The sequence below is a fragment of the Falco cherrug genome, chromosome 1, assembly GCF_023634085.1.
Source record: "Falco cherrug isolate bFalChe1 chromosome 1, bFalChe1.pri, whole genome shotgun sequence".
NCBI lineage: Eukaryota > Metazoa > Chordata > Aves > Falconiformes > Falconidae > Falco > Falco cherrug.
This window is the reverse complement of record NC_073697.1, coordinates 105,710,850-105,736,686: the sequence shown is the minus strand read 5'-3', so window position 1 is coordinate 105,736,686 and position 25,837 is coordinate 105,710,850. Positions and strand designations below refer to the sequence as shown.

General features: G+C 40.2%; 1 protein-coding gene across 1 annotated transcript in view; it reads left to right on the top strand.

The window, feature by feature from the left end:
* Positions 1–6,991: 6,991 nt before the first annotated feature.
* Positions 6,992–25,837, top strand: part of MYL10 (myosin light chain 10) — a 50,971-nt gene continuing 32,125 nt past the window's right edge. The window contains exons 1-2 of the mRNA XM_014280379.3: positions 6,992–7,139; positions 24,887–25,067. The gene's annotated coding sequence lies outside the window, so the exon portion shown is untranslated. The remainder of the gene's footprint in view (positions 7,140–24,886; positions 25,068–25,837) is intronic.

Genomic DNA, 25,837 nt, shown 5'->3' with positions numbered 1-25,837 from the left:
ATTTCTGCGTAGTTATGAGATCTTGAGGAATAGCCGGAGCCCATTTTACTTAGTAATGGAGTAGGTTGTGAATAGGTCTGTTGTTGAAGCATTTATTGTTTTTCAACTTAAGTTATGGTTTTATATAAATAATATATGTAGCTAGTCAATGCTTGGGAAATGCATTCTTTTCCTTGTGAAATATTTATGGACGTCAGTACCTACTAAGTACCCAGTAAATGTTGGGAATACAGCTCTATAGTAAGAAGGCTTCGTTGTCTTTAAAGGCTTTGTCAGAAATTGGCAGGGTAGGAGAGACCTGTTAGCTGAAAGATGCTGGAAATCTTCCCCCATCCACCCTGCCCCCATCTGTGTGGGGTCCATCCACCCCCCCAGTATTTTGAAAATGGATTTTATGTTGGTGAAAGTTTCTGTACTGACAGGAAAGACAATGGAATCCTCTACATCAGTAGGGGACAGTTTTGTTATGAACTGGTAAAAAAGATAATTCATACTGCAATTGAAATCTGTTGGGATTTTCTGTTGTCAATCAAATAATTAAAATTATCTGAATATTTGCTACAATAAATCATAACCTCCAAAATACTAGCACTATTCAGTTGTGGCACAATGTTGACAATGTAGAACTCTCAGTTTCTCAAGTCTTTAGGGTAGAAATGAGAATTAATCCAGATATGGGTTTACTGGTAGGATACTCCTATGTGACATGCATACTGGAGTCATCTGAGACTCCCCTTGACTTTTCTAGCCTGGAAAGAGATGCTTCTGTGTAAGAACTGTTGTGATTTAAGACAAAGAAATTCTAGGCTCAGGCTTTACCTCAGATAATATTGCAGTCTTGAGATTCACTGTTGGAAATCGTATCCTTTTTGTCACAGGGCTGTCCTGCTCTTTGACTGGATGACAAGACTTTGTAATGAATGAGACTTCAAAGAAGTGGACACCAGATATTTTTTTTCCTCCCCCAAGAAATCAGCATGCCAGTTCCTGAGCTTGAAACAGGCACTTGGGGGTGAACACTTTGAAGTGTAAAGGTTTTACATAGGCAACTAGACAGGAGCAGAGATGGCTGAAGATCTTCCATGATGAAGTTTAGTCCTGAAAAACCCACCCTGAATTCAAGAATTTGTCAATCTGTTTGAACTGATTCAAGTCATCTTAATAATTTAAATAGTAATTATTTATTTTTTTTGTCCAGTTTTGACTCCTACAGGCTGCAAAGAGACAGCACCTGCATAGACCCATGAAAAGCTGCCTTTGTAATGCTTTCTGCAGTTTCCTGCTCTGGTGGCCCGTGAATGGATGAATTTCTTTTTTTGCTTAATAAACAGCCCCATGTATCTGTCTGGAACTCACACCATTAAAGCCTTAACTCAGGAATTTAAAATGATGTATTCTTTTTCCCTTACCTACATGTTAAATCATAAACAAGCTTTAGTAATAAATATTTCTATTTTATATGTATATTTTTATGCCTTTATCCCAGTTGTCTTTTCAAGGCTAAGGGCTTCAGTGTTAGATTCTTGCTGCATGTTTAACAAACAAATAGTGAAAAATAAAATATGCTGATGTGGAGATTATTATACATAAATCATTGAAAAATGCTCTTTTTTAGAGAAGGAAATCACAAAAGGAGTCATTGACCTGAATAAAAGAAGCTCAGCTGTACTCCAGAGAATTTGCCATTTTCGATACATGTTAGTGCTTGCTAACAATTGTAATTTATTAATCCTGTTCTGTCTTCCTTTTCTCTCTACTTGCATGTTTGCTTTTTATTGTAAGCAAGAATTGCATTTATTTTCCAAGAGTGTAAATTGATCTTTTGGTCACTGATAACCACTAAAAGCTACTTGATAGTCAAAACAATCTCCCAAAAGACCCATAACCAAAGTAGGTAAAAAAGGCCTCCTCGGTAGATCATTCAATTTTAATATTTCTAAGAGAAAAAGCAGTATTTGCATCCTGAAACAGAGCCAAGGATATTCTGGCCTGATTTGCAGGTCATAACTCTCCTCATGGTCTGTTTGGAAACAGAAGCTCCCTGCCTACTGCAAATTGATGTAGCTCTGCTGCTCCAAATGAAATACAGTTAGCTATGCTGATAGACTCAAGGATATAGAGTGGTGATAGGATTTTTCATAATCTCTGGAAAATCAGGATGTCTGTTTTGCTATTTAAGTGGGACCTGAACTCCTGGAAATTGTGCTTCTCATGTAAAGAAACTAGAAACAGTTTAGAGAGCATAGGTACATTACTATATGCTCTCTTATTTTTATTTGCATCTTGAGTGTATCTGTTGTATAGAGGCTTTACTTGTTAAAGAGCTGTCAGGCCCCTGCTTCCACCCTTGGCATCCCGAAGCTTCCATCTACATCCAGTGTTTGCCAAACACATATTCATATCCATGTAGAGATGTATGTACATGCCCACCTGAACTAATAGATGTGATTGTCTTTTTCCTCATGTCTCTGTTTTCCAAATGAAGATGCAATACTTCAGTATTTTATATTTCCAGCAATCAGAACTAAATTCTGCAAAGGAGGAGGCAAGAAATTAAACATCGTTCAGGATCAGGTAATCTTACCTCAGTAAATATCCAGTTCTAATTTGTAAGCACCAGGTATCTGTCTCAAGCATGAATTTTCTCTCTCCCAATACTTCTTCCAGTTGACTGTAAAATTGCCTAGTTTCACTTTGAATTGAGCTGTAGTCTCAGCACCATGTCTTTTTTTATTTAACAAATGTTGACTTTTTTTTTTATAGGATCTCTTTTCTTCCTTTGTCAATGCACTCAGAATTTGTCCAAGGAGGTTTTTTTTCGTGCGTCTTCCCTGTGGTACGTTGTAAACTTACTGACAGAAGCAATTGAGTACTTAACCAATCATTAGTGCTTGAGTTTCCCCTTCAGCTGCAGCCATGCTATTTCTGAAGGTAGACTGTGATGTGCCTGCTGTCTGTATTCAAGTTTTAAATCTTACTCAGATTCAGTAGGTGCTGTGCATAGCTTAGCTCTTGTCAAATCTGGAAATTTTTTTTTTCTGTTATGTTGGTAAGATGAGGTGCTTGCTGGCTAGAACACTTGTTTTCCTCCCCCTCCTTTCAGTGTCTTTAAAAAAATATTATTGAGGGAAAAAACCCATATGAAATAAACCAGCATGCAAAGAGAAATAACCAAGAAATATGTGGTATATTTGTGCCATACATTTTAGTAAATTCTTAATGTGGACACAAGAGTGTCTGACTTTGTAGATAAATTTCTGTATTCTTCGCATTTATTGAATCAGCAGTGTACCCATCCATTATGTAATACTAGCAGCTGGTCAGCCTTTCATGTGATGTACAGTTTCCTTTTCTTCTTGTAGTAATGAAAGAATAATAGTATTATTCTTCAGCACCTTTCAGCTAATGTTTTAGATTATCATCCAGCTACCAGTTACTTATATGTAGATGCAGATCCTAATTTGCAAGAAGAATTAGCTTTGACTAAAGTGTTTGTTTATACTGATAGGGTTGGAAAAGAGCTTCTTTACAAATGGAAACTGTTGGACAGGTTAAAGAAACAATTGTCAGTATCATTGCTTCTATGCGCCTGAGCCATTTTGGAAAGAGGATTCTAATTATTGGCCTCAGCCAAAGAGAGGGATATAAAAGTCTGTATTTCACAATCCTTCCCTACATCATAGGTGTCTCTCGGGCCCTCTGAGAAAACCTGTCCCTGCCTCCCTCAATACTAGGAGGTCACAGTATTCTTTACCACGTGTGCACATTCCTCCTTTTTCTCCCTTCTTTCACTTCTTCCTGAATTTATTTACTATCTGTGTTGGGGAGCATTTGACATTGTCAGAAACTGGGTGTTGGTGATTTGAAACCTTTTTTTATGACACCTCACTCATTTTCACTCACCTGATACATCCCACATTATTTTGCAGTAATTAAGACCATAGTGAGGAACAGTGAGTAGCTGAAAGGAGTGAAAACCAGTTCTCCAGTAGCTACAGAGCTGTAGCAAAAAGATCATCTGATTCTAGCTGTGCAAGGATCTTGCACAACTCCTGCCAGTTTCTCTCTGAGACCAAGAACAGAAAAATAAGATGTTAAGAAACAGTAATGTACGGAAGGCAAAACAGCAGACCACTGACCTTTCCTGTGCGGTCTCCTGCCGTGCTTCTCTAAATGATGTTTTATCCTAAAGAACATATCTTTTTATTTTCTCTTAAACAAACAAACAAACCCAACAGCACACTTTGGGGAACTGTCAAAGAATTTGGGGTCTGATTCACAGCCTATTGAGGTAATAGAAAATGCTTCTCATTATGTGTATATCGGTTGCTTTTTTAGAAATGGTTGCAATGGAAGACATTAAGTTGGGCAAATGTTAAATGTCTGGTATCAGACGAAGGGCTCCCTTCTACAAAATGCTGAGTAAAGCTGGCTACAAAGCAAAATATCTGTTTCAGAAAAAATGTGGATATTTTAGAACTTTTATCTCATCAAAATAAAAATAAAAGCACTTGTTAAAGACAGAGCAAGTGAGCAGAATTTTGAGGGTATTCCTTTAAGATGTAGGAGACCGGGGTTCATGTTTATGGTCTACAATACCTTCTTAACTAAGATCAATGTGTTAAGCACAATTGCTTCTGTTGGATTGGTTCTGACCCGTTCCCTTGGGCGGAGGAGAGACAATGACCCAGAGTTGGGGCATTTGCAATGACTGTAGGAATACTATGTCAAATCCTTCCTCTGCTTTATTTGGAGCCAATTCCATCTTTCCTTTATCACATGGTATAAATCCACTTCACCAGGGAGTGTGCTAACCACTGGACTGCTGGTTATGCTGGGATCCTTTCCCAGTCAGGTTTTGTTCATCAAGATGGGCTGGAAGATTCTTCCCAGCAAGTGTTTTGTTGAAACTGATGTGTTTCCCACAAAAAGTTTCAGTTCTGAGAGATCAGCATTTTCTGCGCCCCCTTCAAAAGAACAAAACAAAACAGAACAAAATAAAAAAAGGTCTTGTTGGAAAATTTCTGACTAGCATGAGCACTGATGAGGTCAATTGACCGCTTGCATCCTCCCAACATTTATGTCTTTTTATTTCAAAACAGCTAGACAGCAGCTTTTCTGGGCAGGAAATTGCAAAAAGCTAAGACTGCATTTAAATAGTGCATTCAACTGCAGCTTGCACCAAGTGCAATTTTGAAATAATCTTTATATAGAAGATGTTGTCTCAACTACCTATTGAACACATTGAATCTCCCACGTGCCTAATCTTCCTGCTCTGCACAAAACATAAAATTTGTCTCTTAAATATCAGAGCCAATATCGTAAGAAAGAAGCCTAGAAAAAGAAACTTTAGTAATATAACCCTTAAGTCCCTCCCAAAAGAGACTTTCACTGTCGGATGAAAACTAGCTGGGAATGTGTATGTTGAGAAGGGAGAGAAAGAAGAGATAAGGGGGTCAGAGAGGTCTAAACAGCTCTTGCATGGGTTTATCCCTAGCAGGAAGACAAAGAATGCTAAACAAAGATTTTATTTGCATGAGAAATGTGACTATTATATGCAGCGGGTGTGGGGCAGCTTTCCTAGTTAGCAGATTACTGTTTGTATTCCTACCTCTGCTGTAGGTCTATCCAAGGGTTCTTAGACAAATAACTTTCCCCTTTGTGCTCCTGTTTCCCTAGCTGTAAAGTGGTGTCAATGACATTTGTGGCCTTTGTAAAAGCACTTTGAGATCTGTGGGCAAAAGGGTTGCATTAGGGTTGTTACTAGTTCAGAAAGAGAAAAAGCTGTAAAACGGAAGTTTGAAGTCATCCTTATCTTCCTATGTCTCTTTCCCTTTAGGGCTTTTTTTTTTTTTTTTCTGTTGGGAAGAAACTAGTGAACTTAGAAGTGGCCAACAGTCTTGACCTCTGAGCCAAGAATCAAACCTTCCTGTAGCTTAGTTGTAGGATGCAGATCATGTGCACCAAAGGCGTATGCAGGTATTTGGAAAGTAATATACAGGTGACAGGTGGGGACAATTCTCTGGGTGTCCCATTGCAAAATGCATTTTGCTAAATGGAAAGCTGGGTCAGAGGCAAGCCAGTCACGCTGACCTCAGAGTAAACATCTTTTCCCAGCTGGAATTCAGATGGGTCAGCAGCCCTGCACCAGAATTGTTCTATTGCTCGTCACACAACGTATCCTGGCTTGAGGGCTGTCCTGAGCTACATCTCAGCTCCCTGTGCTTCAAAGCCCCAGGTAGGCACATACTCACACTACACCCTCCTTCAGGTTATTATTGCTCGTGCTTGTTTACATGATCATAACACTTAACTATCCTAGTATGCAGTGACTGTCCCCAGAAGCTTCTAGTATGCATAGATGGGGCAGGCACAAACAACTCATGTGTTTTGCTCATGAGTAAAACAAGACTGAAGCAAAGATAGTATGCATTAAATAGGAATCATATAATAGTTTTAAAAAAAACATTGCAATGTTGACATTTTCTATACATGAATTGTCTGCATTTAGGTCACAATAAAAAAAAATGTTTTAATGCCTTTGAGCCTGGATCACCTATTCCCAAGGGCCTCACAAGCAATCAATAATACAGCAAAGCAGCTGTATTTAGAGACTTTGTTCTGCCATTTGATTCCTGAACAGATTTTTCATGACCAAGACAGACAATGAAACAAATAACTATTCAAGAAAGCTCATTATAGACTGAGATCCCATACTCCAGTCCCACAGCTTATTGTCCACACGGAAACACAGCTGAGAAATCCAGCATTGCTTTATCAGCAAAGTTACAAATATTTACTAAGGAACAGAAGTCAAATAGGAAGGACTGTCTAATCCAAGCTATGCATGCTTAGAACTGCCCTAAGCATGAAAACAACTGTTTTTTCTCAAATTTTCTTGCTGTATGGGTGGTCTCTTGTATTATCCATAAATTTATTTTTTTTTTTACTTTGTGCAGGATAAAGAGGATAATAACCATACCAGCTTCACCAGCCCATGGAGAGAACAGCTGAAGAGAGCATGTGAAATTGCTATGATGAATAGCAGAAGAGGGGAAAGCTTCTTGCAGTGAGGGAGATCTAAGCAGCACTTCAGGCCAGGAGGCATACTGAGAAAAAAATATTTTGGATGTAACCAGGTAGGTTGCTAGTATTGTATTAAGAGTGGTGTATGGTATTGTAGAACAGAAAGCCAACTGGTTCTCCATGCAAAAGAAAAACAAAAGAAAATGAATGCAATAAAATATGCGGTTCAAGCCTTATTTAAATAAAGGAGGGAAACAAGGGCTATTCCAAAGAAAGAGTTCAACTCAATCAAAGAAGAGATTCTAAAAAAAGTAATCTGTAGCTTAACATGGGCAATAAGAAGTTTACCTTGAAAAATCAATTGCAGTTGCTGGAATAGTTTCTCTCTTGGTATATCATAGTATCTAAGATTCCAACCAGTATTACAGTCTGGTATGCTAGGCACTGTCCAGTATGCCAGCACTGCTTGCTGTCACCATTTCCAGATTCAGTCTACTCAAAGACTAATGAAAAAACCAGCTCAAAAGAGGTCAGTCTTCTGACCGTCACACAGCAGAGATCTACGGTGCTGCAGATCTGATGCACGGCCATCTGTGCTAAGTTCCTAGTGGCTCTGAATCACCTTTTCTTCTGGAGACAGTATGAGGATAGCTTCATTAAGGTCACAGGAGCTAGGCTGTTGTGAAACTGTCTGAAGAGAGAAGAAAGCCTTCTTCCTAACTAGAGACATCGAAAGAGAAAATGGTGTGTACTTTTCTCTTAAAAATGTGTCTTGCCAAGGAGGAGCGAGGCTTGAAACCAGCGTTTCAAAGGTACTAGCCCCACTGTGCTCATAGTTAACTGTTCCAGCTTAGTGTGCAGTGATGGGCAGCGACGGTGGTGGTGGAATACCTCTTGGGAGCTTGAAAAGCCGTGACCTAGAAGACTCTATGCCACAGGCAAGATCAAGCTGTTTTGTCAAAGACACTGACCAAATTCATAATGTATATGTATGCTGTATGGAAACCACATCTATAGTGTCCCAGCCTCCCCACTGCCTTCAGTAGCTGCTAAAGAATCCAGATAGCTCAAACCAAAGAGGTGTAAGTTGATTGACCCCTTTAGCTCCAGATGCCTTTGAACTATCGGTAGGAGGGCTTGCTAAGCTTTAATCTTACTCGAGCTAGTCAACACACTTACTTTGTAAAGGCCTCAGGCCGGTTTGACTATTTGCTACCAGCAGCAATCCAAATGTTAAAGATCAGCACATTCGATAAATATTAACAGAATTCCAGGCCAACAGTTCAGCAGTAAAATGCTGCCATGTGTTAGATTTTTTTTCCTGATCTATAGCTGTTGCTGGTGTGAGTTGATGTTAGTGGCCCTCTTCTTCATTTCACTAATGACAGCTGTAAGCCTCCTATATCAACAAGCTGGCTTAAGCTATGACATGATTAGCTCTGCCTGTTTCTCTGTATACTTAGCAATCTCTTCCTTCTTCATAAAGTGTTCTAGAAGCTCATATACATCATGGTGAGACACTGAATCTATTGTTGGCTTAGTGATGAACAGATGTCAGGAAAAAAACGGTAACAGGAGAAGGTCTGAAAAAAGTATTCTTCCACAAGGGCCTTCCACATAGCAGAGGCATTAGTAAAATGCAGGAGAGTCTTTCTTCAGGTTGTTCAGTGGCAATCAGTCTGAAGGTTTTTAGGTCATTCTTGAACTGAGTTTTCCTCAGGCAATAAATGTGGGAAGTTAATATTCCACTGGAGTGTTGGTGGAGCTTGTTTAAATGAGAGTGTGGACCAGTCTTGGGCTAGCGTTTAGGTACATTGAAGGCACAATGTTGTAAACCTCTGGGTAAGTATATGTTACCAGAAGAGGTATGTGTATACCATTCACAAATACAATCATGCATTTCAGAAGACACTTGATTTTTTTAAAAAGTAGTTCTTGAATTCCCAAGTGCCTAAATCACTTCTGAAAGTAAAATACTCTTTAATCAAAACCTTTTGAAAGTATTATCCTCTCATTCCTCTTTAAGCACTTCAGTGATTTTTAAAGGCACTGATCACCTATTGATTGCTTTGAAGTTACTGACAATTCTGATTAGTCAGTACCTCTGGAGAAGTTTGGTGTCTCAGTTCATTTGCCTGTGTTTTAAAACTGTGGCCTCTGCTTTTAATTGACTTTTAAGACAGGTGAAGTTGATAAAGTGAACGAGTACAAAAAACTTAAGTGCAGCAGAGGATTACAAAGTGGGGAAGATGATGAGAAGAGAGATTGTGGCTGGGATTAAAAGGCAGGATTTCATTGGGATGTTTTTCTTATGTCAAGACCTCCTTTTTATTGCCTTTTTTTTTCTTTATATGGAGTTGCACTGGAAAAGCTGCATCCTGACTCTCCCACATCCCTGTATTTTATCATAGTCAATGGTACACATCCTTGTAAAAGCAGGTTAAATATTTTTGTGGTTAAATGTCACCTGGCTTGGTGGAAGGAGAAGCCTCACATACAGGGCTGGTAGGAATGAGTCATTTCATAAGTTACAGTCTCTGCTGCTCCCCCTCGTCTGGACCTGTTCTCATCCTACATCTAGCAAGGTCCTGCCACTGAAATCACTTAAAACCTGGACTGGAGAATTCATGCTACAGCATACTGTACTTGTACCTTGCAAGCAGCACTTCTGAGCTAGGACTGTGTTCCCTGGCTGCAGTTCCCTGTTCTTGGACTCCTCTGAGTCTTTGTGGTACGTTTCATATTTAATTTTGGAGGTCTGGGCCATTCTGCTGCTTGGGTCTCCTAAGTTAAACAGGGTCAGACCTAGTTAGTTCTTGGATGGGGTAACCTCCAAGGAAAACACAGGTGTTAGCCTGTAGGAAGTGTGATGGTGATTCAGTAGGTGGCTCAGTTCCCTTAGAGTCAGGATTGAATTGGTAAGTCTCTCCAGGGCCAGAGAGTGCAGTACTGGCAGAGATGACATCTTCCAAAGGTCAGGGCAGGATGGAAAACTGATGTCTGTTTGTTTTGTTTGCAAGGGCATGAGGAAAAGTTCCTGCCCTAGTAATAAGACACCTCTGATGTGATTGAAGAAGTCAACAAAGCTCTGCTTCTTTAAAATTGGGAAACGACCCTTTGAAAAGATCACACCTGTGGTATTCTAGGAGGCCACAAAACACCATTCCCTAGTCTAAAAAAGCCCAATTAATTCTTTTCTAGACTTGCTGCTAGTGGAGAGCCAGCTCTGCTGTCTATGTGAAGAATGTCCTCCTTTGCAGGCCAAAGACACCAGCCTGATTACCATGATGGGTCAGTATAGGTTATGCACAGGGTAGGTTTACAGGTGAAATACATCCGGTTAAAGTGTGCTAGCTGCTAACAGCACCTCCAGTTGTGCTCCTTTCTCCTTCAATAACAGCATGAGCTAAACCAGTCTTCATAATATTATGGCTCATAGTTAGCCCAAGACTTCCATGAATGGGCCTGTGGTTTCTGTTGGCACAGTGTGAAAGCCTCTTCAGGGCAGAGCAAAGAAACGCCGTTTCTCTGGAGAAAACTTGCATCAGGTCTCCTAATTTCTCTCCTTCACTATGGCCATGTTGTATCCCCTGCCCACAGGATCAGGCTGTACAGTGCTAAAACAGAAAATAGGAGATGCTTCAAAATGGGTGGGACAGCTGCTGCCTACTTTCCTCACTCTCCCTATCTAGATACTGTTCTCTGCAAGGACAACAACTACTGAAAGGTTTTTCATCCCAACCAGGATTAAAGCAATTACTACATGTGTGTGGACAATTGTGTCCAATTGACTCTTAAAGATGTCAATTAAATAGGAAAGTCCTTTGTAGACCTGATACAGTCTGTGGCTTGTCTCAGATGTTCACATAGGAGGTTAGCTTAGAATGAAGTTCTCATTCATGCTTTATTAAGATCAGTTTGTACTTTAATAATTTTGCATCAAACTTCCTTTTTGCTTAGCACTTTTCCTGAGTTCCTGGGTAGTAGTGAATGAGAATTCTTCCTGTAACACAAATCATTCTACCACTTTGGACACAGTCATGTGTATTACACCTGGCTCAAAACTTCAACTCTCTATAATGAGAAATGATGCTATGGTTCATCCCAGCAAAACTGGACAATGATCTTACCAACATCAAATTCACTCATGTGAAATACCTTTCTCAAATTACTGTGAATGAACTTGTTGCAGTACAGTGCCTTAAGACGAAATCTTAGAATTTTGCCTCATGAAGAGAGAACTTTTTCAGACAATTATTGTTATTCCTTGCTTGTATTGTTAGTCTACTGAATTTATTGCATCTTTATTTGGGACAGTGCTGAATGCATTCTTAGTTATCAAGTATTGACTCACTATTCATTCCTGATTTATTGAAGCCTGTAGTGGGAACAGAAGGAACACTGCTAAGCATTTTTGAAAGTAAAGTCAAGTGAATATAAAGCATATGCTTAATGTTAAATGTCTGCTTAAATGCTGTCCCAAAAGAAAGATGGATTTCTGATCCTTAAGCATTTTGCATTAAATCACAGGGGTCGAAATTCAGGATTTGTTTCACTGAATCAGTCAACTCAGTATAAATGAGCTATTTTCTGAGTAACAACTGATGGTGCTTTCTGTGCAGACCATGCTTTTGGATGCTCTGCCTCATCTGCTGCTTGTTTTGGTTAGTCCTGGAGTCCTTTACATACAATTTCGCTAATTGCAGCTGGACTTGCCACTTAGTATTTGAGAGAAAAAGGCAGAGAAAGTACAATTTCTAGATTTTTGTGGGTTTAGGCATCTTCATGACAGGTTTACTGAGCTTGCTCATATTATGCTCTTCTTGGCATTTCCTCCTTTTGAAGTCATTAGAAGCAATTTCATATTTATAAATAAAATGTCCTAATGCATCTAATATTTGATGAGGTCTGGCTGCTGCCTGCTTTTCTTTTTAATGTTTACACCAGGTGCCTCTTGCTATCAAGGAACCAAGCAATGAATAAATTTAACAGATATTTCTCTTAATTAGTCCCCGAAGAGCTGGCAATGAAAAACACTATCAGAAACATTTTACTGCTTTAGAAAATATAAGACTTCTTCACAAAGCCACTACACAGAATTACAGAACAGCAATAAAATCATCACTTGCATGCAGAAATAGGTTGTTTACACAGGGATCTTGTATGAGCTGTGCATTTATTAGTATTAACTTCTAATCATGCAAACACTTCCACACATGCATCTGAGTAGAGCCACTGAAGGCAGTGGGACAACCATGCTGCCTAACATTAGGTAAAGGCATTAGAGTTTGTAGGATTAGATCTCCATTTGTGTATATCCCTAAAAGCTTTACCTTCTCTCAGAAGGGGCAAGGAAAATTTATATTCCAGATTGGTGTAATTACTGTAGCACATACAATATTGGCAAACTAGATTCTCTGAATGTCTGCAATGTTTCAAAGCAGTTTAAGATACAGGCTAAAGGCTGACAGTTTCTTATTCTGACTTATATTCTGCCCCCTCTGCTTTTGATTCTGCATTCAGAGCTGCCACGAGGATGTCAGTACTGCAATAAATATGCATTTATGTAGCACCTTTTTTTGAAGTTTTCTAAACATTTTACAGACAGTCCTTTATATTCACAGAACTCAAAGTATTTTAGAAATCTCTGTTAGTATTGTTATCCCCCTTTTATTGAGGGAGAAATGGGTATGTTTCAATGGAAGTGACTGATCCGGGAACCATTGCTTTCAAATCAGATAAATCAGAATTCTCCTATGAAAATTTTCTCCGAAAGTTCTCAAGTGGCTCTGGGGGAAAACATAAAGTTTTTATTTCTGTGTTGCAGTTAGCTGATATAGGCAGGATTACACAAGGCTAATAAACCTCATGTGTGATGATAGTCAGCCTAGAAAACTCCTATCAACCAAGACACACAGTAATTATCTCTACTCCATGGCTGGCATATTGTAAAGAAAATCCAAGAATCCTGACTCCAGAGTTGTTTGTTGTAGGTAGATCATGGGGGTGTGGTAATTCTGCACTGAGTCTCTCCGAAATGTCAGTTTTACATGGGGCTTCAAGGGAGACTGAAATTACATCCTGGAGTCTGTTTTTCGTGTATGGTTTATCTGGCTTGCATTTGAATTGTCCCCTAGATGTACAGATAATATAGCTGTGTCCATGCAGCCCTGCACTTGAAATATACCCAAAACCTGGAGCAATGGGCAGCGGAGAGCAAACACATCCACGCAGATCTGCAGAAACCAGCCTAACCTGATGCAGCCAGAGTTAGCATATCCTTTTGGTAGCTGATGCATGGCTATCGGGCGTGTCTGTGCCACTGTCTCTGGCACATCCCATAGGATCCATAATGTTTCATTGAGGAGTCACAATCCCTGGGTAATGGAGTGTACAGGGTCATTCCATTGTATTGATCCAATCCCTGAAATAGCTAGTTGACGGGAAAAAAAATACACTCTTCTCACCCCCAGCTATATAGAAGTTTCTTAATTAGAGAGCACTATAGAGCTACAGGAACATTCTCTGCCAGCAAAATATTTCCCATAATGTTGTTATGGGAAATGTCTTAAAAGTGGCAATCAATTCTTCTTTGAAGTCATTAACAACCAAAATGAATGCAGGAATTGGTGTGAGAGGGCTGGAAATGTAAGATTTAAAGTGTATCTGTTACATGTGCTCCAGCAGAGAAAAGCTCCTACTTTTTTACCCTTGGAATTTCTGTTGGTTTTAATAGCGTGATGCCCTAATGACAAACACCACACAGACTCTGGGGTATGTTCTCAACTTAATCCATGGGGATACAAATCTGTAATACTCATTAATGCCAAGGAGCGTTAGGACAAACATAAATCTTTGCTCACTAAGATGTGAATCTAGACTGATGTACACCATGCAACATCAGCTGCTGACTGAAGAAAAAGAGCAATTCCAGCACCTAGAAAGTCTACTTGAGTGCTCCTAGACTAAACAATCAATCCAGCCAAAAAAATCAGGGATGAAATTTCTACTCCACACTTTGGTTCAAAAACACCAGCTGTGATAGAGAAAGATGCATACCCAATGGGCAGTCTCTGTATCTCACAGGAAGTCCATAAAATCCCTGTGAATCCCCAGTCGGCTAGACAAACTCTAGTTCCACCAGAAACCTTGAAAAATAGATAAGCAATGCATTTCTTGAGTAAATCTTCAGTGCCATACAGCTAGGGAAAACATCACACTATGCATATACATAAAGAGAAATTTTGATGCCAAGAAATTGGAACTACTTTATAACAGACTTCTGATTTGTGATTTCTTTGGCACTGAGCCTAACAAAAAATCACTGTGATTTCCAACTACAAATATTTTTGGAACCACCAGACTTGCTCCCATGTGTATGTTAAATGAAATGAATGTTCAAAACCCATAATAAAACTCCAGAGGGAAGACTATTAGTCAGAATATTAACATTAATCTTAGGAAGTCACTAGGAACCATTCAAGCTATAATAATAAATTGCAATAAAGAAGGAATATAAGGGCTTTTTTTCTGTCTGTCCAGTAAGCAGGTGTTACTGTGAACACTGTAATCTGCACAGCACAGAAGTGAAGCGGTTGCCCTTAAATTTTCCAGTTGCGTAAAATAAATAAATGACACTACCATAATACGTATAACAATCCCTCTTACACTGGCTTAAGTGTAGTTTAGGGAATAGTGCAGATACTGAGATAACGTAATGCAGCTATCCAAGACAAGGCTGGAAAGTTTTCAAAAGCGATCCTTCTATCAACAGCTTCAGAGTCAAAAGCAGGAGTCTGAGTTCACTCCAGACTCATGGTAAGAGCTGTTGCCAGGCCACTTGCTTGTGAACTGGGTCCCTGGTCATTCAGCCTGGGAAGCCAAAGATGTCAGGACACGATGCTCTTGTGTCATTCCTGTACTAGAGCAAGTGGCTGAGCTGCACTGTTCTGACCTCCACCTCCACTGAACTTTGCTTTTTATTTGATTTGGATGCAGACTTAGGTATCTAAAATGGTAGCAATCAACACCATCAACAGTGGCGTGATTTTCAAAACTAATGATCATTTCCAAAAGCAACTTCCTTTGACTATCAGCAGTGACTCAGGACTGCTCAGCACCATCATCTAGACAATGTGGGTATATTCAGTCTTAAATTACTGAGTTAAATGCCTTGACCACAGTCTCTAACACTGAAATAAAACTGCATACAATATTTGCTTGTAAATTTTACTAAGAGGCATGATCAGGAGGTGAATCAAATCAAACCAAACTTGCCCTTTTATCTTGATTGGATTTTTTGGAAATCTGGTGTTCTGAAGTTTAAGTGGTACAGAAAAAGTTTCTCATCATTAGAAAGATAGGCTGGACCACAACTATCACACAATTCTGCTGGCGATGTCATAGTGTTTTCACAAATAGGTGGGAAATAAGGTGTACAGGAATTTCTTAATTGAGCAAAAGGTCACTTTCCAGTTCAAGCACTGACTCCCAATGGTGAATATATTTCTGTTGACATGGAGAAGTAATTTTTCACACCTGGCTGTTTTGTGGTGTTCACTGTATTTTTGATACAACTCAGATTCCAGGAAGTCTGGGAACTCACACAGCAAAGCCTGTTCTGCAGAGATCTGTAGCTCAGTGGCAACAATAAGGAGTTGGAAGCTAATCCATGTTGAACAGTATCATTGAATCTTTTGGGATTCACTCAGAGCTTGTTAGGAAACAGAGAGGTTATAGCTCAGATCCTGAAATGCAAAGCATCAAGACACCTCAAGGAAATTTTTTGATCACATGTACAACGCAATTCACAAAGAACTTCCTAAACATGGAGTGGCTTTAGTGTGTTTAGTGCGTCCCTATGATGAATTTTCTGTGCGCAGCCTCACAGAATAGCAGAACTGTCCTTCCAGGTATGAAGAGTGTTCTATTAATAGTCTATTAAGTACTAGGAGCAAATGAAAAACACTTCAGATGACTCTTGAAAAATGAATCAGTATCTGCTCTGAAATTGGACCCCAAGTATGGAAACATAAAATGAGATGTGTCTGTGAGAGATTATTTTGGGGCCATATGGTTTCTTACTCTGCTCCACCCTCCTTTTCAGGAAACTAACATGTCCCAGCACCGTCTATTCATTATTCATTTGAGATTAATATGGACATGTTTTGTAAGAACACTTTGTTGGGCTACTAGGAATTTTGTTCTCACATAACAGACCACTGCTCCGGTCATGTCTCCGGACCTATCTTTGTGGAAAACACTTATGCAGGGAGAAGCTCTTATGCACCAATTCTTGTCTTCATCCTGCAAATAAGTTGCTGGTTTTTCTCTTCACCACTCTGCTGTTATCTCTCATCTATCCCAGTTGACACATGTCTCCTGCTGACTTCTGGTGGGGTGAGCCTGTGATTTGTTCCCAGCAAACACATGTGCACAGTTTCCACCACTGTGTGGTCTCACGTTATGAACTTACCTGTGGGTGTTTACTTTGGTGGCATGACTTGGTATTTTCTAGCACTGTATCTTTTTTCTCCTTCCTTGGTATTTTTTTTCCCCTCAGCCACGATAACTCTTCATCAGAAACTGCTGCATTTGTGCTTTGATCATATAGAACGTACCGTATAGCCTCGGGTAACACAGTGCTGCTTAATACAGATGAAATAGCTACAAACCCTCTTAGAAGTAGGGTTTAAAAAGGGATACCAGTGAAATCAGATCCCTCTAGCTGGACAGCAGTCTGATAGGAGAACCGGGGCTGTTGTGGTATTTGGCAGCCAGACAGTCTTTATTGTTATTAGATGAAACAAAGCCTGTGATCTTTAGTCCTTGACCTTAACTGCAGCAGCACACTTTTAATCAGACCTTAATTTAACACCTAACATGGTCACAGAAAGGATCAGACATGGGCTGCTGATTTAATTACATATAGCTGATATCATCCAAACCAATTTAACCTCATTGCTGTGTGTTGGGCACTGGATGGGAATCGCCCTTTAGACACAGAGCAAAACAACTTCCAACAGAAAAAAACAGCAACATACCAGGCAAAGTTTTGTGCATTCATTTTTAAAAAAGAAGTAACTACTCTTTTGGATACTTTGCAGATGATGTTACAACATTTTCAGGAAGTACTGGAATCAGCATGGTTTCTCAGTCTGTTTGCCCTTTACGCTTTCATTCTGACATTTTAAAGTATTTCTAATTTTTAGAGATTAAGCATCTTGCTGGTGGGATTCTCCCATCCACATTCATTGAATTTGTTGCTGTGTTGTGGCATCTGATGACTGAACTGTGTAACTGGGTAAAAAGTAATATTTATGTGTTTCATGATAAGATTTTCACATTTTGCTGCTGTTTACTTTGTGCGCAGTTCCTCACAAACTGACACAATATTTATTTTTGACATTTAAATACGAACAGTCATATTTTTACATGTTTTGACACAAAATTTGCTCTCTTTCTGAATTAGTCTGGAAATCTGAAAACATTCAAAGTCTTCCTTCAGAAACAGGATTGTTTTGATTAATCACATTTCACTCTTTTTTTTTTTTCACCAAAACCACCATCCGCAACCCAAATCCCCAACAAGCATTGTAAATATTCTGCATTTTTTTAGTGAAATCACAACTTTTCCATGAAATCCCAGTTAAATGCAAAGGGATTGTTGTGAACATCATAGGTTTACTTGAAAGAGATTGCCTTGAGTTTGCTAGAGGTAGATGTCTCTAGCAGAGCACTTAAGCAAAAATACTAATGAATAAAAGTAACATAAAATATTAACAAGCAGCAAGAGCTTGGTCTCTGGGACTTAGAAGACAGATTCTACTGTCAGTGTTTGTCACTGGCTCGCTGAGAACTTGGGCAGGTCACGTTGCCTCTGCAGATGAACTCTGATTGCTCTAACTAAAGTGGTTTGAGACATTAATATTCTGCATTGTCTGCCCTACCTGTCTGCAAGAGGTTATGTGCCTCGCGGCAGGGATGGCAGAACAGGACACGTGCCAGCACATTAGCCAGTCATGTTCACAGTATGGCATGCTAGCCCGCATTACCGATCAAGGTGGATTTGCACTGAGACACCGGGCAGTAACATGCAGGCACTGGGATATAAGCTTTGTATAACCATTGTGCACCTGTAAAGGTGAATACGGATTACCTACCACTCTCAGTAGGAAGCTTCTTCCACTCTGCACAGACGTAAATGACTTTACAAGCTGTAAGAATCAAGCCTGAAGGTTTTAGGTTGAAACAAATTTTAAAGCAAAATGAATCCAAAACCTCCATGTGAAGTTCTGAATAAAATCTGTATTTTCTTCTGTTGCAGACAAAAGACAGACCTTGCCCATGTAAATGCTTTTGCAGTTTAAAGGCCAGATGACTGAAAATCTCTGTTGCTTTCAGTGCAGAGGCTGTTCAATGTGAATTGAAACCGGACTGGCTAGTATGCATGGTTTCCCAAAGTGCAAACTTTGGAAGTGGAGTAGGCTGTTGTATGTTTAGTTCTCATTTTGAGTTTCTACATGATGACTGCTGTGTATTTACATTCTGGCTTACTTTGCACAGACTTTCTGTTGTAGACTTCTTACACTGACTGAGATTTGACTGAGACAAAAGAAAGGCTTGCAGTGTTACAACTATGGTGGTACAAGGTTTAATCTCTAGCTGACACTATTTATACAAAATCAATACAAACAGCTTGCCACTGGAACTGGAAAGAGAATTTCCATGATGGGCTCATGCTTTTTTTTTAGTATTTCAGTTTATCTTGTGCCATTCTTTTGTATAGGTAATTCTTTCTGTTAGAGGGTCTGCTGAAATTTTCCCAGGCCTGGCTGGAGGATTGGTATTGCTTTAAAACCTGAATAAACAGTTACACGCCTTGGTAGCTTCAGACCCAGTAGCCAGAACAAATGACATTTTGCATTAATGTTTCCAAATGAATGGCTCTGTAACCACTGTAGAATCACGATAGTAGAATACTGTTAAGGCTTTTCTTGAAGAACTCTGAAATGCCCTTCTTTCACTACCCCTGATTTTTTCTAAGTTAATGCAGTTAGCTCAAAGCCCAGTATGATTTCACATACCCCTGTGAGTTATGTTTTGACTTGGGGTTTGGACTTTTTTGTGATTGAATGTTTTTACACAGCTCTTTCTGACCTCATGCTAGGGCAATCACTCTGTTGATTTGAAGGAATGTAGATGGGTCTGCAAAAATGTCAGGGTCTCCCATTAAGATGTTTCTTTCACCTCAGCAGGAGTACTCAGCATTACTGTGATGTTGTTACTGAGATGCCCTGTAGTAAGTAATACAGCACTAGAGCACAATTGCTCTGATGTATTCCAGCAACATGGTGTTAATGTGCCATTGCTTCTCTGTATTTCAGCACCAAGGCATCACTTCTTTGGATTACAATAACACAGGCAAGTGGACTTCTGTTTTAAGAAAACAGGGTAAATCAGTCTATGCTGTGGTGTTCTGCACTAGGACAGTGGGATACAGTCAGCACTTTTCACATTGTGCCTGAATGCAAGACATGCTCTCAAAAGGCTTCCGAGTCTTGCAAAGCCTTCTTCATATGCTTACCTTCACTCAATCCAAGGTTCAGTGGAAGTCAGTGGCACACTGTTTTGTTGCTTCTGGGTAGATTTGGATCAAGCTGGGTTGGTACTCTGTTTGAAAGGGGCCCCTCTTTCACCATGTCTAAATGTGTTTACAGTACCAGAGTACAGTGTACATGGTAACTCATATAATATGTTTTGACTAAATTTTTCTCTTTGTTATGCTGGTATTTGTCTGTACCATCTAATGAGTATTTGCTCTACAAAGGCATTCAGCACCTGAAAGCGCAATTATAGTTTTGAGAAAGCTCTTGTCTTAAGAGATTCTCTTTATGAGTAGGTATTTGTTATGCTGAGGATTGAACTCTTGCAAAGAAAGCAGAGTTTGAGCTTTCTTGATAAAGGAAGACAACACACCTTATTCATAGTTCTCCTGATTCTTTTGTGATTCTTATCATGCTTGGTGTTCTTCCTAAGCCTAGAGTCCCTGAAGCTAGATGATTAGAGAATCTTAGTTTGTGTGAAAATCAAAATAGGAATTTTTGAGCTTTCATTATTGTAGAGAAAAGCTTGGAAATAAATTCATATGGAAAGCAAATACCAGAACGCTAAAAACAGAAACCCAAAGTCATAAGCTAAATTGATGCAATATTGTGGCATAGGGAATAATTTAGTCCCATGTTCTCACTGGGAATTGCTGATTATTAAGCAAAATAAAAATAATTTTCATTTTATTGCCTTAAGGATACTTAATTGAAGATCAAAAGTTTTTGTTTATAAGATTCATTTCGATGTCACAAATATCACATTCTATATGAAAACAGAGTAAGTTTACCTCAGGAGTGAATTTGATACAAAATTAAACATTAGCCTTATTCAGAGGTACCTGTATATCCATGTGGGTGTATGAGTGTGAGTTTGTGTCTGTGTCTTCTTATTTTAGGTCAATATTGGTATTTTCACACCTGATTCATGATTTTTGAATGCCTGAGCTTGGCAGCACTGAACATCTGCCCTGGTTGTGGGTACTAATGTTCTTTGAAATTCTAACTTAAATTTAAAATTTCTGCCATTAAAACAAGAATAATCCTAGACCAGACAAGCCACTTGCCAAATGCTGGGCTATAAATTACAGCCATTTCTTTTTATTACACTGTTATACACTAAAAAAATAAACCCCAAACACTTAAACCCACAAATCTAATTACACCAAATGTGCTCTTCATCCAAAGCCGAGCTGCTGAGCTTAGCCTCAGCTCCAAGTAGACTGCATGGTTTAGCTGCAAACTAAACTTCTGGAAAAACAGAAGCTGAAATAGTAACACAACAGTAAGTCTGTATTAGCCCTTTAGGGAAACATCTAAATAAGCAATAAAATTAATGAAATACTATTTATAGACACTGTGTCATAAATGTATTATGTATAAATAAAAGCAAAGCAGGTTAGCCATGGTAAACTGACACAGCTCTACTCAAAGCTCTGCAAGGTCCTGCACCTGGCTTGGGACAACCCCCGGTATCAATGCGGGGTGGGTATGAAGGGATTGAGAGCAGCCCCGTGGAGAAGAACCTGTGGGTACCAGTGGATGAAAAGCTGGCCGTGAGCTGGCAATGTGCGCTCACAGCCCAACAAGCCAGCCGTGCCCTGGGCTGCATCACCAGCAGCGTGGCCAGCAGGGCAAGGGAGGGGACTGTGCCCCTCTGCTCCGCTCCGGTGAGACCCCACCTGTAGAACTGCGTCCAGCTCTGGGGTCCTCAGCACAGAAGGGACATGGACCTGTCGGAGTGGCTCCAGAGGAGGCCACAAAAATGATCAGAGGCTGGAACACCTCTCCTGTGAGGAAAGGCTGAGAGTTGGGGTTGTTCTGCCTGGAGAAGAGAAGGCTCCGGGGAGACCTTATGGTGGCCTGTCAGTACTGAAAGGGGGCTTATGAGAAAGATGGGGACAATTTTTTAGCAGGGTCTGTTGTGATAGTGCAAGGGGCAATGGTTTTGAACTAAAAGAGGGTAGATTTAGACTAGATATAAGGAATACATTTTTTACAATGAGGGTGCTGTAACACTGGCACAGGTTGCCCAGAGAGGTGGGAGATGCCCCATCCCTGGAAACATTCAAGGTTAGGTTGGACAGGGCTCTGAGCAGCCTGACCTGCTGGAGATGTCCCTGCTCATTGCAGGCGGGTTGGACTGGATGGCCTGTAAAGATCTCTTCCAACGCCAACCATTCTTTGATTCTCTGATTCTACTAATTGCAAAGGTGATTTTCACTAACAATGGATCTGGCCCAGCCTTTTCCAGTATTGCTGTCACTGCTGTGTAGGAAGGAACATGAGGAAAGACATGCCTGCGAAGTATTGCAGGGGTTCTCTCACCTTCAGACATCTGGAACATCCTGTCACCTCTGAGGCCTCAGGTTTTGTGTTGTGGTTTAACCCTGGCCAGCGCTTGCTCACACCCCCCACAGTGGGATGGGGGAGAAGATCAGAAGAGTAGAAGTGAGAAAACTCATGGATTGATTTAAATACAGTTTAATGGGTAAAGCAAAAGCATGCATGCAAGCAAAACAAACCAAGGAATTCATTCACCACCTCCCATCAGCAGGCAGGGGTTCAGCCATCCCCAGGAAAGCCGGGCTCCATCACATGTAACACTGACTTGGGAAGACAAATGCCATAATGCCAAAAGTCCCCCACCTCATTTTTCTTCCCCCAGCTTATATATGCACATCACGACATCATATGGTATGGAATATCCCCCTTGACTAGTTTGGGTCGGCTGTCCTGGCTGTGTCCCTGCCCTATTTCTTGTGCCCCTCCAGCCTTGTCACTGGCAGGGCCTGAGAAGCTGAGAAGTCCTTGGCTTAGTACAAACATTACCTAGCAACAACTGAAAACATCAGTGTGTTATCAACATTGTTCTCACACCAAATCTAAAACACAGCACTGCACCAGCTACTATGAACAAAACTAACTCTGTCCCAGGTGAAACCAGGACACTTGGTCAGCAATACCTGGGTGTGAGCATCATTACACCAAAGCAGAATCAGACTAGCTAATGTTTAGCAAACCCCTTCAAATTCCATATCTTCTCTGGACAACCTTCTGCTTGTTTATCTTTCCAGACAGAAATTCTTCCTAGTCCATAATTTACAATCTCCCATGTTGCAATTTGAGCCTATTACTTCTTATCTGTCATCAATAATCCCTATGGAATGAGAGATAACCATCTGTTCTGTACGTCAGAGCATTGTTGCAGAGTTTTCTCCCAATTTCTTTTGATTTTTTCTTGCTAGTTATGTTTCTAGACTAGCTCCCTTCAGGGACCTCACCCATTCCCAGTAGAACTGCAGATTGACTTCATAGCTAATAAAGACACTCTTCCCATTTATACCTTCTGAAATAGTCTTACACTGCTTGGGTATCATTGGTGCAAATAAGTGACATTGGCCAGGACCAGTGACTTGGATGTACATTTATGAACACAGAAAGGAAACGTCCCTATTCACACCAAGAGCTCCCACAAACCTCAGAGTAGGGTTGTTCTATCAGATCCGTGTCAGATTTTGAATAAAGCTGAACAGGGTTATTTCTACAGAACATTTCCTGATATCAAAACAACTTTTGACATTGTTGCTAATAGAGGCTTCTGAGAAGGCAGCTCATGATGTCAGCTGGTAGGTGGTCTCAGGGATCTTTACAGGTGATCTCCTGTATATGCTTAGCCTGGTTAAAGAGAAAAAACATTGTCAGAGCAGTGATCTGGAGCAGGTTTTCTAAAATGTTGAGTAGTTAGTCTGTGTAAATATTTGATGCCTTCTAAGCAATGTCGACCATTTCTGTTCAGAACCGCACCTGAAAACATGCTTTCACCAGAACACACACATGGGCCCTGCAAAAGCCACGGATCAGCCACAAGACTTATACCTCATGTAAGACAATGAGTTCTTTGCCTTTATCACTGCTTGAAGACAGAGAGAAGAGAATTTCACTTTTGTAGCACAGGAGGGTGAAGCTGTGCATATTCGCATGCATTTTTGCATTTTCCTGTTGTGTCCCTACATTTTGAAAAGCTTAGCCCAGGACGTTACCTAAGAAAATCAATTGCTATTGAATTTGTACTTAACGTGTGAATCCTATTACAGGAGGCTTTTTAGAGATGGTCATTTCAATGCATTTCCTTGTTTTGGTTCATGGCATTAGGCAGAAGTTGTGCCTTGTCTACTGACTATTGACCTGGTGTAGCCACAGGGTTAGTTTGCAAGACAAAAAAAAAGGTGGAGGCATTAATTGTTCATTACAAAGGGCAAAAAATTGTAACTGATTACAGCACAGTGCTGCTGCTAATGCATTTGAAACCTCCCTCTACCTCACCAAACCATATGGGGGTTTAAAATGTAAATACAATTTGTAATTGAGAGCAGCATTTTATTACTTGCTTTTAAGAGGCACAGGACGCCTGTAACCCTCAATATGAAATTTCCGTTGGCTAGAAATAAATTCAGCTCCATGTTTTGTTTTTATTCCCGCTGCGACACCCGCACAAGAAAGGTAATGGCTAGTCTGCAAGCTTTCACTCTCTCACTCAACACTGAGGGGAGAAGTGGCTGGGAGCTGTGGTTTTCAGTCACACTACTGGCTTCCTCACATTGCACACTGGAGGCAAAAGCAAACATGCTGTAGAATAAATCCTCAGAGATGCTGCGAGCTGCTGAGCTACCACAGCCTGGGCAGGAGTCAATGAGAACTGCAGGCTCTCAGCCCTTTCCTGAATTTTGCTCTCATTTTCAGTAGTATGCTGCCTAAAAGCAGCTTTTACTGTTGATTGTAGTTATTTATTTATCAGCCTTGCAATAGCACTTGGAAGGTGTGGTTGTGGGCTCAGATTCTGTTCTATTAGGTGCTGTACAACTACAGAAAAAGTAGCAGTTGCTGCCACAGCAAGCTGCAAATGTATGTGTAGGACAAGTGACAAGAAAAATATCCAGAAAAAGGAGTGTGGGACATTTTTGCTGCTTCTGTGATAAGGGAGATGTAGCAAGGATATATGATTTATAGTTTGATCCTTTAGGGAACCAAATACTCGGGCTGTATTTGACTTAAAGAGTAACTCCTGAATGTAACCGTAACAGGGTTCCACTTAAAACTTTCAAGATTCTAGCTGGTATGGGAATGCAAAGTTCCTATATGGAAATGGAGGCCTTAAGAGTGCCACCACCAAAGAAGTGACTCATGGGTACCTCTGTCAGCATGAAAATAATAACCCCACCCTTCCTGTCTTCTTTCTCTTCCTTTTCTGTCAGCTCTTGACGTGGGAAGCAGCGTTAGAGGAGATCCTCATAAACAGCACAATAATCCTGCCTTGCAGTCCTTGCAGGACATCAGTAGGGAAAGAAGGAAGTAACTCACATTTTGGCTGGAAGGACTAGTGATCTCCACCTGTGCCGAATAGAAAATGACAGAGAAAGACCTCCAGATTTTAAGGTAAACCACTACACCAACTCACTTGCTGGTCACTCACCAGCAAAACGGGACAGTTCAGGTCAAAGTGGACAGCTCCAGGAGAACTGTAGGGGAAGGGTTACAAAACTGTCCAACCATGGGTGTTCCTGGGCTGAACCTCTGCTAGAATTATCAGAGCTTATTTTTCAAGAAGATAAATCCTGTCCCACAATTCTAGTAAAAATAGAGAAATAATAAAAATAAAACTGAAAGTGAAATAAGTGCTCCTTTGAATGGACTAGACTGGGATATTTGCCTTCAGTGCAAGTTTGGAGACATTGTTAGGTGCCCAGCGCCTCACAGGTTTTAGCTTATCGTATACTTCTTCACTGAGGAATCAATAAAGTATTAACTGAAGACTTGAAATAAAGGCAACCATGCCAGTGCCTGCCACTTTAGTGAACAGAAACTCATTCTGCTACTTCAAGACTTCTCGGCTGAATTAACGTGTAGGACATAATAATAGCCATGCTGAGAAGTGAAATATTCCCTCTCTCATTAGAAACCACTTCTGTTCTTGTTGAGCTGTATCCTCCTACCTTCATCTGCTCTGGGTTCTATCCAACATTATTTACAATAATTGTATCCACCTTCGCTGTTGGATTTCTCAAAGAAATTGTGGCTAAGAGGGATGAAAGACGTCTACACACTCAGTGGCTTTTTCGACAAACAAATCAGGAAGTCAAGCATGGTTTACAATGAGAAAGAGCTACTTGAAGAGCTCTAGGGTGGGGTTTTTTGCCTCTTAACAT